The following is a 16123-nucleotide window of genomic DNA, read 5'->3' on the forward strand; positions in this document are numbered from 1 at the left end:
GTTTTCATTATGATACATTGCCACCACGTTTGATTGTACTAAATACGGACTAGCTAGCTGTTCATGCTTTGGAAATGGCGGCCATACAACTGGTCCTCGGTCATTTAACCATAGAGCGTAATATCCAAAAATCGTTACTGGATGTTTCTAATAGTAATATGTATCATTAAAAGTTTAGTAACTATTTGACTGAAAGCCATGCATAAGTTGAAACTTATCTACAAGAAATAACACTGAATTTCTTGACCGGATTAAGACCGCGCATTAGGCTTAAGAAAATTTATGATTCCACTCAAGTGACTAGTGAAACAAGCGTAAGCGTATGCGTGACATGAGATGGACGATACAGCGTTTCGAGGAAAAAAATTAAGTAAACGCCAAATTATATTTATTAACATAACTCATAAAATATACAATATTTAATAAAATCACTAGTAACAGGTCTCGGCCAAACTAATGTGCTGTAATTCAATTATTGTTTGCCTCCATAATGCTCGGCATGATTGAATAAAAACTAAATTAGGCAAATGTTGGTTAGTGTGTTTTATGCATCGAGGAATTTATATTGTAATGTATTTTTAATTAGAGTCAACCATTCAGATTATTGTCAAGAATCAATACATATTTATTAGTTTTAATTCAAGCATCACATACTTCGATAAAATCGCTCTTAAATTGTCGCGCCATTTCATTGTCATTATAATAACCTTTATATATGTTTTTGACCAGTGTTGGCCTAGTGATTTCAGCGTGCGACTCCCATCCCTGAGGTCGTAGGTTCGAACCCCGGTTATACACCAATGGACTTTCTTTTTATGTGCGCATTTAACATTCGCTCGAACGGTGAAGGAAAACATCGTGAGGAAACCGTCTTGCCTTAGACCCAAAAAATTGACGGCGTGCGTCAGGTGCCTATTAGATTAACAAACGATCATGAACCAGATACAGAAAAATAGGTTACAGCGCCATTCATTAATTTTTTTAAATTTTATTTTATAAATGATTTGCAGCGCCGTACAGGTGGTACGGCAATTCTAATTCTAAATAAGGCAGTAACAGCGGTCGTAATTTTTTTTGTAAAATTAATTAATTGTATACTACTCGTATTAAATCTTTTTGGATCGATTACTATTTAAAAAATTGTAGTTTAAAAATATTTACAACATTTTTAAGAAAATTAAAACAAATTTACAATTAGCTTCTTAGAAAAATAAAGTAAAGGGCTCTTTAGAAAAATTGGTATACTTTAAAATTCCTGAGATGCAAAATAATACTTTATATTAACATATAAAATTAATATACAAAACTATATATTAACAAGAGTTAATAATGGTACATTATATAATCGCAATATAAAGCAAAAGTATTATGCCTAAAATCTTTTTTAACTGCCTTAATTTTAAAACCTTAATTCCTATTAATTAATTCAGATTCACTTAGCATTTGAGCATTAGCTTTTCGGCCTACAATTTTATTGAAAGTAAATGACCAAGCAAACACGAGGTAATAAGATGGCTGACGGTGAAAGAAAATTACTTTCCGTTCCGGGTGAGAGCTCGGGGATTTTATTAGATTTACGGGCTCACGTTAGAATTGGTAGATTACGTCTGTACATATACGGCTGCGAAAATTAATTAATTGTTTTATAAAGAATAAAGCTGCGATGTAATCAGGGTATTAACAATATTATAGAAAGTATCGGGGAATCTGTCTTTCAAATGCTGAAAGGTTGTCGTTTAATGTGGTTTTCAATGTAAAATTCAATGCAGCGAGTGCATCCGTATCTCGGTCTATTTTATCTTAAAAAATTGCAAGTAGGCCACATATGTATCTTATTTTCACTATGTTTTCCTTTACCGAAACATACAGAATTCGAACGTTTTAAATTTGGGTTAAGAATGCTTAACTGAGCACAATGTTCTAGAACACAAACTAAATCAATTATTCATTATCAACATAGAAATATATATAATATAGAACGTGTGACCACTACGGAATCAGCCACCCAATCAGTATTTTTATAGAATAAAGCAAACGGGCAAGGCTCATGTGATGTAAACATATACCACCCATGGACACGATGTAAGACGCGCAAGTGTGTTGCCGGTCTTTAATGAACTTGTATGCTCGTTCGAAAGGCACTAATTCGAATTGGTTCGGACCAACTTCAATGTCAGATGGTTCCTAGCAATAATTACAGTCTTTTGATAAAGTCTATGTTAAGTTCACGCTGTTATAACTATTAACTTTTAGTCAAAATAGTGCAAAAAGACTGATTAGTGCCAGTCAGTTTTATGTGAAAACAATACAATAAATGAATTCTAGAAACACGCGAGATCTGGGATTGAAGCCCGCACTAGCGTTACCTAATCCGATCATGCAAATTAGATTTATTGCGAAATGTCGACATGCATTGGAGTGCTCGGCAGACATTATTGTGTTACTGTTGACGATCTTAATATTAACAATGTTATATACGGCTATGAAGATTGATGCGCTTACACAAATTATGTAATATACGCGGAATTGCTTGTGTTTTTGTTACGAAAATTAAGGCAAAGTAATACAATGAATATAGAATGACATTCACATGATAGGAAATATGTTCCATATTCTAATTAGGTCACAATTTTTGGTCCTTCAAGAAAAGAGCGTACCAATTCTTAACAGGCCGGCAACGCACTCGCGAGCCCTTTAGCATTAAAAGTATCCATTAAACTAAAAAAAAAATAAAAAAAAAGTATGTTTATACAGAATATTTTTTTTAATTTTTGACCGAAGTTTGATTGGTTTGATTGATATATGTTAGTATAGTAGTAGCAGCTTTCTGACATATCAAATATATAAATGGGGGTTATATGCACGTTTTCTCACAATATTACGTTTCGCCATACTAGCATATATTAGATAACTACAAGATAAACATAACATATTTTATTTATGCTCATGCACTATGAAATATGCACTATAAAAACGAGGACAATCAGATACTTATAAAAATATTTTATAAAAAGGATATACACATGTGAAAATAACATAATGACTTAAGAAAGCGCAGCGCTAACCAGGTCCATGGGACTTCCTCACAATTGAGTAGCCCGCAATATCGCAACAACGAAGGGATTCTTTGTATCTAAGTCGCATTATAGCTATAATGGCTAATCAATCAATCAATTATTCATTTAGGTAAATAAAAGTCCATAGCAGGGTTACCTGTCAACTGTCATGAAGGGACATCCTGTCCCTCAAATCTTAATAACCTAGCCACAGCCTATGGCAAAAATCATAATGGATTGAAGACGTAAATTTCGTTACTAATCGAATGTGCAAGTTTATTTTACGGTACATATTATGTTAAAAATAATATCGCCTTTAATATTTGTAAATAAACTTAAATGATATTAATAAACTATTTATTTAAACATGGTGTCAAAGTCAAAACGATTATATAACTCCAACGGCTCATCTAAACCACACTTTGACCTCGGCAACCAGAGAACGCCTAAGCGTTTGGAACTCACATCTCTAAACTAGGTTTAGCGCCATCTATGCCATCTAGCGCGCACTAATATAGTCACGAATCTTATTCCGGGTTGTGATGTGTCTGCTAACTACGGTAAAGACCTATATACGTCAAATTTAACCATTTCTAATGCTAGGTGGCGGTTTTTCTGTTTTATCAATAGTTTACTTAACATTTTAAACAAAACAATACTTTTTACTTGTCTATATATAACTAAGTTCTATTATTATATAAAAAATGTCAGGCTCGTAGAAGTTTGTTGATTACATTGCAAATAAACAGTTATAACGAATGTCTTATTGATCTATACTTAAGATTATACGGATTCCTGTTAAACCCCAGGAACATTGTTAGTTTTAAATTAAGTTGTTGTTCATAATCCTGTTTTCGTTTAAAAAAAATATATGCCCTTTAAAAGTTACTTACAGCGTTTTTTTGTTGCTTTATGAGTATTATATTATATATATTAATTTAACTAATTATTTCTACTATACTAACAGCACATTTTGTTTTACAGGTAAGTCTTCAGCATTAAACAAATACACCAAAATTAAGTAATTACGTAAGTATAAATGTTGTTACTTAGTATCCTGTTACTAACAGATATTATTTATAAATATATTTTATCTTAAGTGTCACTGATAGTAGGAAACGATTATAGAACTCCAGCGGCTCATCTAAACCACACTCAAACCGCTATCACAGGAACCCAAAGTGAGATTTGACCTAGAGAACGCCTAAGGAACGCTGCTGCTCGCGTAGGTGTCTCCACGGCGTCTTTCCATCTAAACCATACTGATTCACGTACGCCATCGAGGGATGTTTCCATAGTCGGCTGTTACCTTACGGAAATTAATTAAAAACCATCCATTGACATACATACAATATATGTTGGCTTTCCTGACCGTGATGTCTGACTTCATATATTTTTAAGTCTTCTTAAATATCTATCTATCTTAAATAGCTCGTTTTCGAAAACTTGTTTTTGTGTAATTCAGTCAAAATTTGACTTTGACTGAATTTCAAAAGAGTAATTTAATTTTTAATTGTAATTTATATAAATAAATAATTTATTTTGTTTTAAAAGACACTTTTGAAAGTCACAATTACAAGTGAAAAATATTGAAAAGAATGACTCTAGTTGCCCATTCCAAAAGGTAGTTTAATACTTACTCTTGAAAAATAAAAAATAAATCAATGGCGCCACAATATTTTTATGTCTGGGCGCAGATTTCTGTATTTGTTTTATGAGCATTCGTTAATCGAAAAGGAAAGTAGGTGATCAGCCTTCTGAGCCTGACGCACACCGTCGACTTTTTGGGTCTAAGGCAAGCCGGTTTCCTCACAATGTTTTCCTTTACCGCTCGAGCTAATGTTCAATGAACACAGAAAAAAAGTCCATTGGTGCACAGCCGGGGATCGAACCTCCGACTTCAGGGATGACAGTTGCACGCTGAAGCCACTAGGCAAACACTACTGTTTTGTAAAATAGTTTTTACAATATTTTGTAAAAATTTATTGGATATGTGAAGACAATTTACCTAGAACAAAAAAACTACTATACTAAAATAAATTAGGCGCATGGTGTTATAAAGAACAATGCAGCAGAAAACTACGTTATTCTGCAGATACCTGGTGGTAGATATCTGACACATTGCTACACGTGCTTCACGCTGTTAGTTAAAAAATATGATAAATTTAAGTAAACAATCGTTAACGAAGTTTTGTTTTAAATTTAGAAGTTGTTATAAACATAAATAAAAGAAACACCAATACACAACGTTATAATTTATACAGTTATTTTTCAAAAAAAAAAAAACCACGAAAACAACCTCATAACTTCTTTAATTCTCTTCTTTCTTAATCTTTAAAGTTTCAAAAGCTTTAAGTCTCCGCCTAGACAGAAAATTTAATATTTTGTTTAATCAATGATATACTAAAAATAGATAAATGAAATATGTCTTTTACATATACGGGCGATAAAGAAAACTTTTGGAAACCTTTTCAATATTTCAAGTTACAATATGACCTTACGCATAAATGGGTCATACTGCTAAGGGTACTGGCTCACAAGTTCGTCCTTATATATTTTTTTGTTAGGAATAATTTTAGAATGTGGGAGGACTTTGACTTTATTTAGCAGTACGGAACGGAAGAGAAGAACTGGCAATGAATTCTCCGCCACTCTTTTTAATCGCCAAGCTTTTTTGTTTTACACTATGTTTGTAAGGAGCTGCAACCACTACACCATGTTCCACATGAGATCTTAAGTAATTAATAATAATAAATAAATTAAACACAAAGATTTGTCCTCTATCAGCAGAAGGCATAGAATAGGAGTATGAATGTATTATTGAAATTACAGCGTGTAATACGACATGTCAAACTTTATTGAATTCGAATGTCGACGATGAAAACTGTCATGAATGAATGCTGGCCATGATTGATGTAAATAACTCCAAACGTTCTGTAAATAATGAAAATATACGTTATTGATATGTTTATGTAATGCATGTAAAATTCTCGTAACAATATTATCATAATAATAGTTTTCAAAAAGTAGTTTAAATCGTACATCTAATCCTTTTCAAATATATTAAAGTCGTATATAATACTAATAATAATAACAACAAAACTTTTCAACTTTTTCTCGAATTCTCTAACAGTCCTATAACTGTGCACATATAACTGCATATATATATATATATATATATATATATATATATATATATATATGATATTAAACAAACCTATATAACCAAAGACAAAAAAACCAATGGCGCTACAACCTTTTAAGGTCTAGGCCTCAGATTTCTGTATCTGTTTCATGGTCTGGCATGGACCAGGGCATGGTATAACAAATCATTAACAAATGATTTGTTAATCAACTAAGGCAAGCCGGTTTCCTCACGATGTTTTCCTTCACCGTTCGAGCGAATGTTAAATGCGCATATAGAAAGAAAGTCCATTGTTGCCGGGGATCGAACCTACGACCTCAATAATCTTGCCAATTTACGATAACAATACTTCCTTGCCTCCAGCTGTTGGACATACTCGCGAAATATGTTTCCTTCACGTCCTTGTTCCATTCTAAAAACCTAAAAGAAGGAATTTGGGTACCATATTTGATACCGTACGTCTTTCCATTTCGGCCGCTAACTCGATTTAGTAACTTTCTTCTTCTTTTCTTTTTTTTCCTTTTTGGAACCTTCGCCAAGTAAGTTAGCTGCCATACATTTCAATACAAATTGATTATTGATACGACGCCATCGACGTCGCCATGGCATCCCAGTGAGATAGCGGCTTTAAACTGGTAACAAATACATATACAACAAGGGAAGTGTAAAGACACCTTAACATCGAGATTGTTTACGCAAGACGCAGTTTGTTCCAATAAATTAGCGGTTAAACGTTTGTTTGTATGGTACAGGAATTTTATTTACCGCATTATTTTAGTTTTGAAAATTGTATGATTTATTCGAATGCTATGAATTAGGTAATTTCAATTGTTCTGTAAATTTACTTGACTAATGATAACTGAAAGACTTGGATTGATTTTGATTAATAATATTTCACTTGCCCCGGGGAAGTACTTTAAGCACTATTAGGAATGTCTTAATATTTTCTTATTTTTGACTTCCTTACGTGATGATGATGACTGTATTTTTTCCCCAAATTTTTGTGAAACATTTTTTAATTAAAAAACGTTAAATTAATGTTAGTCATGATCATTTACGCGTCTGTGTTTTAATTAGTTAAATAATTTTTTGATATGTTTCTTTGTTTGCAAATTAGCGGAATAACAATACAGAGAGTAATTTTTGACAGCTTTGACAGCTAATTAGTTTTTTTTTAATTATACCAAGTTTTGTAGAGAGATTTCATCATTATATACTTTTTTAATTGATGCAATAAACATTACACAGATAAGCCGTTTCGATAAGGGCAACAATAAGAGAAATATTTGATTACAGTTTATCATAAATAAAGAAATGTTTCTAAAATAAATGACAGCTTGTAACGGTGTGTACAAGTTTAAACAATTAGTATGTTTCCAGTAAAACCACTGGCTTTTACTAAAACACTAATTTAAAGTTTTTAAAACATTTAAAATATAAAAGCTCTCAAATCAAAACCAACCCAGTAATCGCAAACGATCCTTTACCAAGTGATTAAACTTAACGCACCTTATGCGCTCAAAAGTTACACCTACGTGATAAAATTGACGCAGGTCGCTGCGCGCGCAGGTTCCACCATGAGGTCCTATTTCGCCGGCAGTGGCCAGCCGGGCTACACGTTCTCCCTTCTCATATAAACAAAACAAAACACGGTAATCCCTGGCTGGTGTCTTAAAACGTGTACTGACAGTTGACATAACTTCGCGCCAACTCTTTTTACCGAAGCAATAAATTTGTGTTGTAGTGTAAGGTGGTTCGACGTGTTTATTATATAATTATATTCATGCTATTTAAGTAAATTCAGCGTTAAGTGAGTATAGTAGTGGCTTACGTAAGTTTAGCGTTTTTAGCCAGGACATAACGATTGTCTTGTTTGGCTCTAAGTAATCGCGTATTAATTATAAAGTTATTGGTTACACAAAGATATAAGTTATTTTTCAATGTATTAGTATTTAACAAGTTATAGTAAAAAAATAATAAAGAGTCATTGATTTGTAGGTGTGCTGAACACAACTAAATTAAAGACAATTCAATAGATTTAAAAACACCCACTAAATTATGATTAAAAACAGTATTTTTACAGAAATTTATTAAAAAAACACATACGAAACACGTACTTCACCAATAACTATTAGTTATTGACAATTCCTTGTTTATAATTTAAAGACTTTACATATAACTGTATATGTACTTAAGTAACATCTATTTACAATAAACATAGTTTATTTTGGATTTTTTTGAGCTTGAAGTATTCCAACAGATTTAATGGGCGTAACGCAAATGACGCTTAGTCTGTAAGGTTCTAGATTCGATTTCTTGCGTAACATTATATTCTGTGTTTTTTTTTATATATTTGCAGGGTTAATATAACGCCGTTTTACACAATGTATTAACTAACATTTAAGAAAATTATTTTCAAAGGCATTTTAAATTTATTTTATATGCTTACCAGTATTTCTACAGCTACTTATTATACAATATCTAAGAAATTACATTATACACGAAAGCCAAAACGGAATACACATAAAACAGGGTTAACAATTATGACCTACAACTATATAATAAATTGTAACATGCATTGATCATAATAATATTTTTAATATAAAAAGGATTAACAAATACTTCATAAAAGTAGACATAGAGTAGGATATTTTTTTTATATATCATGGGGCACCTGTATAAGTACCTGAATTTATATGATGATACTATGCACACTTAGCTAGAAAGCCCGTAATTGCGTAGCCAGCCTTTTAAGAATGCGCTCTCGAATCCTATTAAACTTCCCGTTGCTACTAATTCAACTTCTTGTCTTTTCATGATTTTGCAATCTCTTCCACAATAATCTTTATATTTCAGTAAATTTTGATGAACCCTTCATAAACTTCTCAAGTAATTACGCTATCTAGTGGTGAGAATCACAAATCGTTTTGACAGTTTTGAGTTTATCGCATTAATACAGGCAGATAGATGCGGCCAAAGGGATAATATCTAATGGACAACACAATGTAGTATTTAAATGCTTGATAAGTTATGTAAATGTTATTTAAATTTTAACGCAATACTTTAACTACACGTTAAATTTTAATTAACGATGTAATGTATCTTGATGCACCGAAAACACCGTCGACGACAACGACAGGTCGTTTCACGTACTGGAGCAATAAAATTTAGTAAATTTGTAATAATTTCCAAAAAAGCTTGTTAAAATAAAACCTACTTTTTGTCAATAATTAATATAATTTACGAGGAATAATATCGTTTGCATGTGGCACGAAGTATTTCATATCAGATTCAGTACAGATAAGCACAATATTTCGTCAGTAATAAACAGAGGTAAACTTAATAATATTAAAAGTAACTGCTGATAAACTGAACAAAATGGAAGTTAGTATGGAGTCTGTAAAAAATAGCTAATATTTCGCTCTATATTTTCTTGTATATGTAATTACATATGAATATTACAATCGCCCCTTTGACCACCAATAGGTTTTGACAATCGTGCCCCATTAGTAAGACAGACATGAGAGTAGCTAAAATTTCTATACAAACGAAAATTTGGGTTCCATGCAAGTTTCCTCACGTATTCCGATACCGTATCAGCAAGTGTTACACAGAAAGATATATCCGTTGATGACACAGCCGGTTCTTTGAACGCCCAACCTCACTTGATAACCGCGTTTATGTTGTCATATTACAGTAAACGCCTCTGCCTCCACAATAAAGACGTCGAAAAATAAAATGTTTTACATTCCGACAAGAATACAACTTTTCTTTTCGGAATATTTTTTTATATGTTTATTTAATACAACATTTCAATTTTCTTTAGCAAATAATTTGGCGTCATGGGCCTTCCACTCATTTGATGCACCGAGGCTTCCAGTCCTGTAAATCAGGCCCTGATAGTAAAGAAAAAAAAGCAAACTTTAATGCGTATAACGATTGACGTGTTGATTATTAATTTACTATATTTTATAATATACCACTGTATACTATATTGTACACTGTATAGTCACTACTATGAAATGTGTTGAAATGTAAACTATAATTTTGTGGTACACACACACAAATAATACTATGCTATAAATAGATAGCTAATAATAATAATTTTAATAATATTTAAAATAATTTCAAATTGTTATTTTTATATATGAGAACGTCTTATTAAAGCTTATTAAAAGTGTTCATAGCATGCAAATATTAAACTCTCTTAATACGTCTTGAAAAATATGTTCCGTTTAAAGAACTTTTTTCCTCGGGATATGTTATTATTTTAACCTAGATTTTTTAAGTGGCTGAGATTCTAAAGACAGCCTTTTCTGAGTCTTATCTGAAGCATGGCAATTAAGAAAAGGGAATTTAAACGCTCAAGAGTTAGTCCAGTTATGTCTTAAATACTTACAATTAACGGCGGTACTAAGGCTAACATTCTGAGCCAAGTGAGCGATAAGTATGAGGATGACAAAAACGTATAAGATTTGACATATAAGATTCACTTTGCGCTATGTCTTGAATTTAATAGGGCCTTTCTGCTTCTTCTACCGCATTTACCACGGAGAGTATTCAGAGGAGTTGTTCGGATAATAACTGCAGCTGAGTTTGATCATCGGACGTTGAGGCATAATATGAAATTCTACCCGTATCACCTCGACGTCCATTGTTCCACAACTGAGCTTTTTTAAGGCAGTTATTGCCACCACTATGTGGAACCAGCTCCCCACTGACATATTTGCGAACTAATTCAACTTGGGATCCTTCAAGAAAATAACGCACCAATTCTTAAAAGGTTAGCAACGCACTCGCGTGTGTAGCTCCTAGAAACTCTCTGGCATTGAGTATCCCTTGATGGCGGTATCACTTAACATCAGGTAAACCTGTTGCGCGTTTGCTTCCATATAAACAAAGAGTATACCGGTAGTCAGGCATGAATCATAACTACGTTAAGGCGCTGCCTGATCGAGCTTTTAATTCGTAACGAGGCGCACCCTTCTTTGGACATAATATTATTAATCTACCATTAAAGAAAATTACACAGACTAGTAACTCCATAAGTGGTACGGACTAATAAAAAAAGGGAATAATAAAAAAAGAAATGTATCATCCATCAACTGTTTTTCTGGTTTTAATAAGAACTATGAAAAGAACGTAATTATTAAAAAATATTAGATTTTGTTTGCAACAATGAACAATGAAGATATCTCAATTGAGTGTTTCGACAAAACAAAAGCTTTTTGTTTTCATGTTTTTCCTCGATTGTCCTTAATTAAATTTTGTAATTGAGTTTGGACACAGCATTGAGATATTGAGTTTATGCAAATACGTTAACGCCCGTGAACGAATTGTTTTTATTTGTAAAAATGGAGTAAATATATTTTTAATTAAATGGTATAAAGGTCATCATTCTAAACAGTTTCAGAACCTAGTATTGAGTACTTTTATATCCGTTTTTTTTTAAAGTGCGTGCGTCAAAGTACACTTGTCAGAAGTGAAACTTCTGTATAAATTAATTATTCCTAAGGTAAAAGCCCCAATAGATGATGTACCAGTATATGATCACTCCTTGTATTTGTATATCTATATTCACACTGTTTATACACTGTATACGTGATAACGAGAATATAAATAAATAAAAAAAATGCGTTTACTGCACAAGACGTTATGCGACAGAATTGCCGTCTAATAATTAACTACTAAACGAAAACATCAACCAATAGCATGTATTTTTTCTCACTATCTCTCAATCGATCTTATTCGCTCTCTCCCTTTTCTTCAACAAAAACGCTGCAAATCTTCGTTAGATTTCCATAAAAAATTCACCTTCACGCACCAAAAGAAGTTTCACTTCAATAATATCTATATAAAAATAACCACTCATCTATATATCAATTTAAAGTACAAGAAACCAATCTTAAGCATTTTATATAAAAGTTATAACATAGATATTACAAAATTCTCCGATTTCTCCATGTGACACGAATGGATAATAATTTCAGTAGATCGACATATTTCACCGAAAACGTCGTTGAATCGCGAAGGCTTGACACGAAAGATAAATCTAACTGAATCAGTCTAAGAAAATGGCGTTTTAATCTTATCCTTGATTCTACGTCAGTTTGAAACTAATTTTAGTTTTTTTTATACTTTTTAAGTATAGTATTTTTTTAAATGATTAGCTTTTACGTCACGTTAGGTGTAAATATATTTTTTTAGTTTATACTTTTTAATTAATTGCTAAATCTCATTATTATTCTAAATAAAATAAAAATAACATTAATCAATATAACAAAAAACAATGACCAACCGTAGAAGATACTGGAGCGTTCTCCCTTATAGCAAGGCTAATTGTTTGTCCGAGGTAGTTGCTAGCTTTTCGGTTTCCTGTGTCGACTCTTTCTTTCTATACCCTTGATTTGAGAAGTGGTAGTAAATGTAAAATTAGAAATTTCTGTTTTTACGTTCATAAGTGTAGATTGTGTTACGTATATGAATAAATTATTTTGAATTTGAATATTGACTAACCTTTTTGCTATTCCTTAAAAATACTTATAACGATATAGCGGCGTTGATGAAAGATCACAGATCAACTCGTATATGTAATAAACGACAAATTATTAACTACAGGCTACGTTTTTCGTAAAAGGTATTTAAATATACCTGAGCCAATAATAAAATCATTAAACTGTTTTTGTAAATACATACATTATTCTTAATAACATTAAAAAAAATCTGCAATATTACTTTTCAATAATCGCTATTGGATCTCATCACGGAGTTACTTTAAATTCAAAAAAGGATTTTCGATAAACCAAACGTTAATTTATTATTGATATTTCTTATAATTGAACAGAGGTACTGTTACAATCCAAATTGTTTAGATCCCTTGATTCTACTTAAATGTTACTGATATGGCGTTAATGGCAACTATTTATTAAGGAGAAAAATGCTCTCATGTAATTTTATTATTAAATGTATGTATGACGATAGACAGGAATATAAAATAACCAAGGTAACATTACACAATGAGTTGAGTCCAAAATTTGCTAAGTATGAATCCCGTAAGTAAGTCCCTATACGTTTCTGGAGGAAGGAAGGTGCTGTTCTTCCTACGACCTATAGAGAGCGCTCTCGACCTGGCTAATCAATGATTCGCCTCAGTGGCTAAGGTTAAGAAGTTGTATATGTTTATACATCTTTAGGGGGATAACTTTGTAAGCATATTTTATTGTACCGCAATTGTATAACAATAAATTACACAAGTTTAATTCTCTAATCGATCTTATCTTCGAAGGTTAAGGGTTTACATATTTATTAAAAAAAAAATATTATTTACATTACATTAATTATTAGGGATGCAACGGGCGGCCTTATCGATAGCAATCTCTTCCAGGCAGCCCTAGTAAGATTAAAAAAACTAAGGGTAAAGTGTATAACTAAATCAACAAAAAAATTACAAGTAACACTAAATACAATGATAAAACTTATACAAAAAAATGATATCTGATAAACGTTTAAAAAATAAAAATATTTTTTAGGGTTTAAGCTTTCAAATTATATTGAACCGTCATGACGACTGCATGGATTATTCAAATCTATGGCTACATTTCATTTAGGTCATACTACACGCCACATATTGTTATGATATCTCCAACTGACTGCCACTTTGCTTATAACATATTAACTGTTAGTTGAGAAAGTAATCCTTTAATTATCATAACTTTCAAAGATTTTGAATATTTCAAATAGGACTCACAGATCATTTAACAATAATTAAACAAAACCAACATATATTATAATAAGTTTTTTTTCCTACAATAAAGTTACTTACTTATGTAACCTGCTTTTTTATATGTACGTTTTTGTATAAGGTAACGAAGTGTAAATAAATAAATAAAGCTCACAAAAGAGAGTGCGACTTTACATGAATTACAATTTAGGATTTACTATAATTAATATTAATATATAAATAGTTTAAAATTAATGTTTATTAACAGTTTTAGTGCTAATATTTTGACACTATGATCGTGTGTCACCATACAAAATCTATAAAATAGACCGGAATATTTTTTTTACGTCTTTAAGACTAATGTAGAAGAACTAATGTTGAAGGTATCAAACAATAGTATTAAAAAGAATACTATTATTTTAATGATATTACATTTATAACTGAAATCAAGCGTTTTCCTTACAAGCAAGGCTACGTACTGAATACTAATTAGTTCTTCAGCGAATGACCAATATCGATCTCACCCAGTGAATGCATGGCTTGGTTGGCTACATTCACTGAGAATGTCTGATTAAAGTCTTACAATGGCAAATAAGATTGTCCCACTCTTATAATTATCCGATATTTCTCATCTATTAATAATATATAATGTATGACTGAATTAAATGTATAAGGTGGTAAGTTTTTCATATAAAGGTTATTTATTATGAAAAAAGGTTTCATAACGGGCATTACAATAAAAGAGCATACATTTATTTATTAGTAATCTTACAAAAAACAGACAATATACAAAGCCAAAACAGATTATATTGATGAGCATATGAAACAGAAAACATAAGTAAGTACATTAATAGAGAAAAATGTATGCTGGTACTAGTGTACACACGTAAGAAGTGAAACTTCTTTATGACCTTATTTTTCGAAAAATAAAGTACTATATGCAACTATACAGAAATTGGAGAAATTGGCATAAAGTTCAATTAGATAAAGTTTACCAAAAGGTTTTTATTATATTATATGACTACAAATAATACAATTATTTCATTTTACCTTATTACTACTAAGAGAGAATTTCTATATTTTAAAGACAAAACTAAATTGTTACTGTTGCACAAAGTGAAAATCTATACATCTAGGAATATAAATAATAACCATAAGAAAACTGAAGAAAATTGTACACACAAAACAGCATACTTCATACTCAATAATCTTTGTTTGAACATACAAAGTCAAAGAAATAACAAAAACATCAAAGCGCTTCTTTCGGTTTTTTTGGAGTCGGTTATAAATACTCATTTAGGTATCTATATAGTATGTATGTGGCATAAAGCCACATATTTCTATTATTAATATAAAATGTATGGAGTTTTATTAATTATTACAATGTATGTGGTTATACAAATTGAAAATAGAAAAAAAATATCACAAAATTCTAATGTTTATTATAGTCAGATAGTTCAGAATACCAAATTCCACCCGTATCATCTCGACGATCGCCGCTCCACGACTATGCGTTTTTTAAGGAAATTTTTGCCGCGCACTGAAGTATTTCCGAACCCATTCAACTTAGTGTCCCTCAAGAAAGGAGCGTACCAATTTTTAAGAGGCAGGCAACGCACTCGCGAGCCCTCTGGCATTGAGAATGTCCATGGGCGGCGGTATCACTTAACATCAGCTGAGCCTCCTGACCGTTTGCCCCCTGTTCTATAAAAAAAATTTCATAGTTAATTGAAATTCCATAATATATTTTATCACGTTAATTTGAGATCCCCAAAAGTAATGTCAACAAATCAAATATAAAAAATTGGTAAATCAGAAATACTGGCGGTATAAAATACATTTGAAATACTTATAAAATTATTTTCGATCGTAACTGCCAAGTTTGAGAACAATTTGTTCCAAATAATCAGCTTTAAGCTCGCGCGAAAATTCGATTATACCGTCACTTTGCGTTTTATTGAAAGCAAGCTTTTACCTGTATGCCTCTTGTGAAAGCAAAACTAATGACTAAAAACGCTTTTACATTGCATTTGGAAATAATTGTTTTAAAAATAACAATTAAGTAGCAGAACAGCAATTAAGTATATATGTAAACAAGGTAGAATTTCGTAATCTATAATCCGTCATCTTTCATCCGTCATCTGTCATTGTGTCTCCCGGCCATATGTCGTCAATTTTTGGCTCTAAATCATAAACCCTAGC

Source organism: Pieris brassicae, chromosome 5 (assembly GCF_905147105.1).
Source record: "Pieris brassicae chromosome 5, ilPieBrab1.1, whole genome shotgun sequence".
Lineage (NCBI taxonomy): Eukaryota > Metazoa > Arthropoda > Insecta > Lepidoptera > Pieridae > Pieris > Pieris brassicae.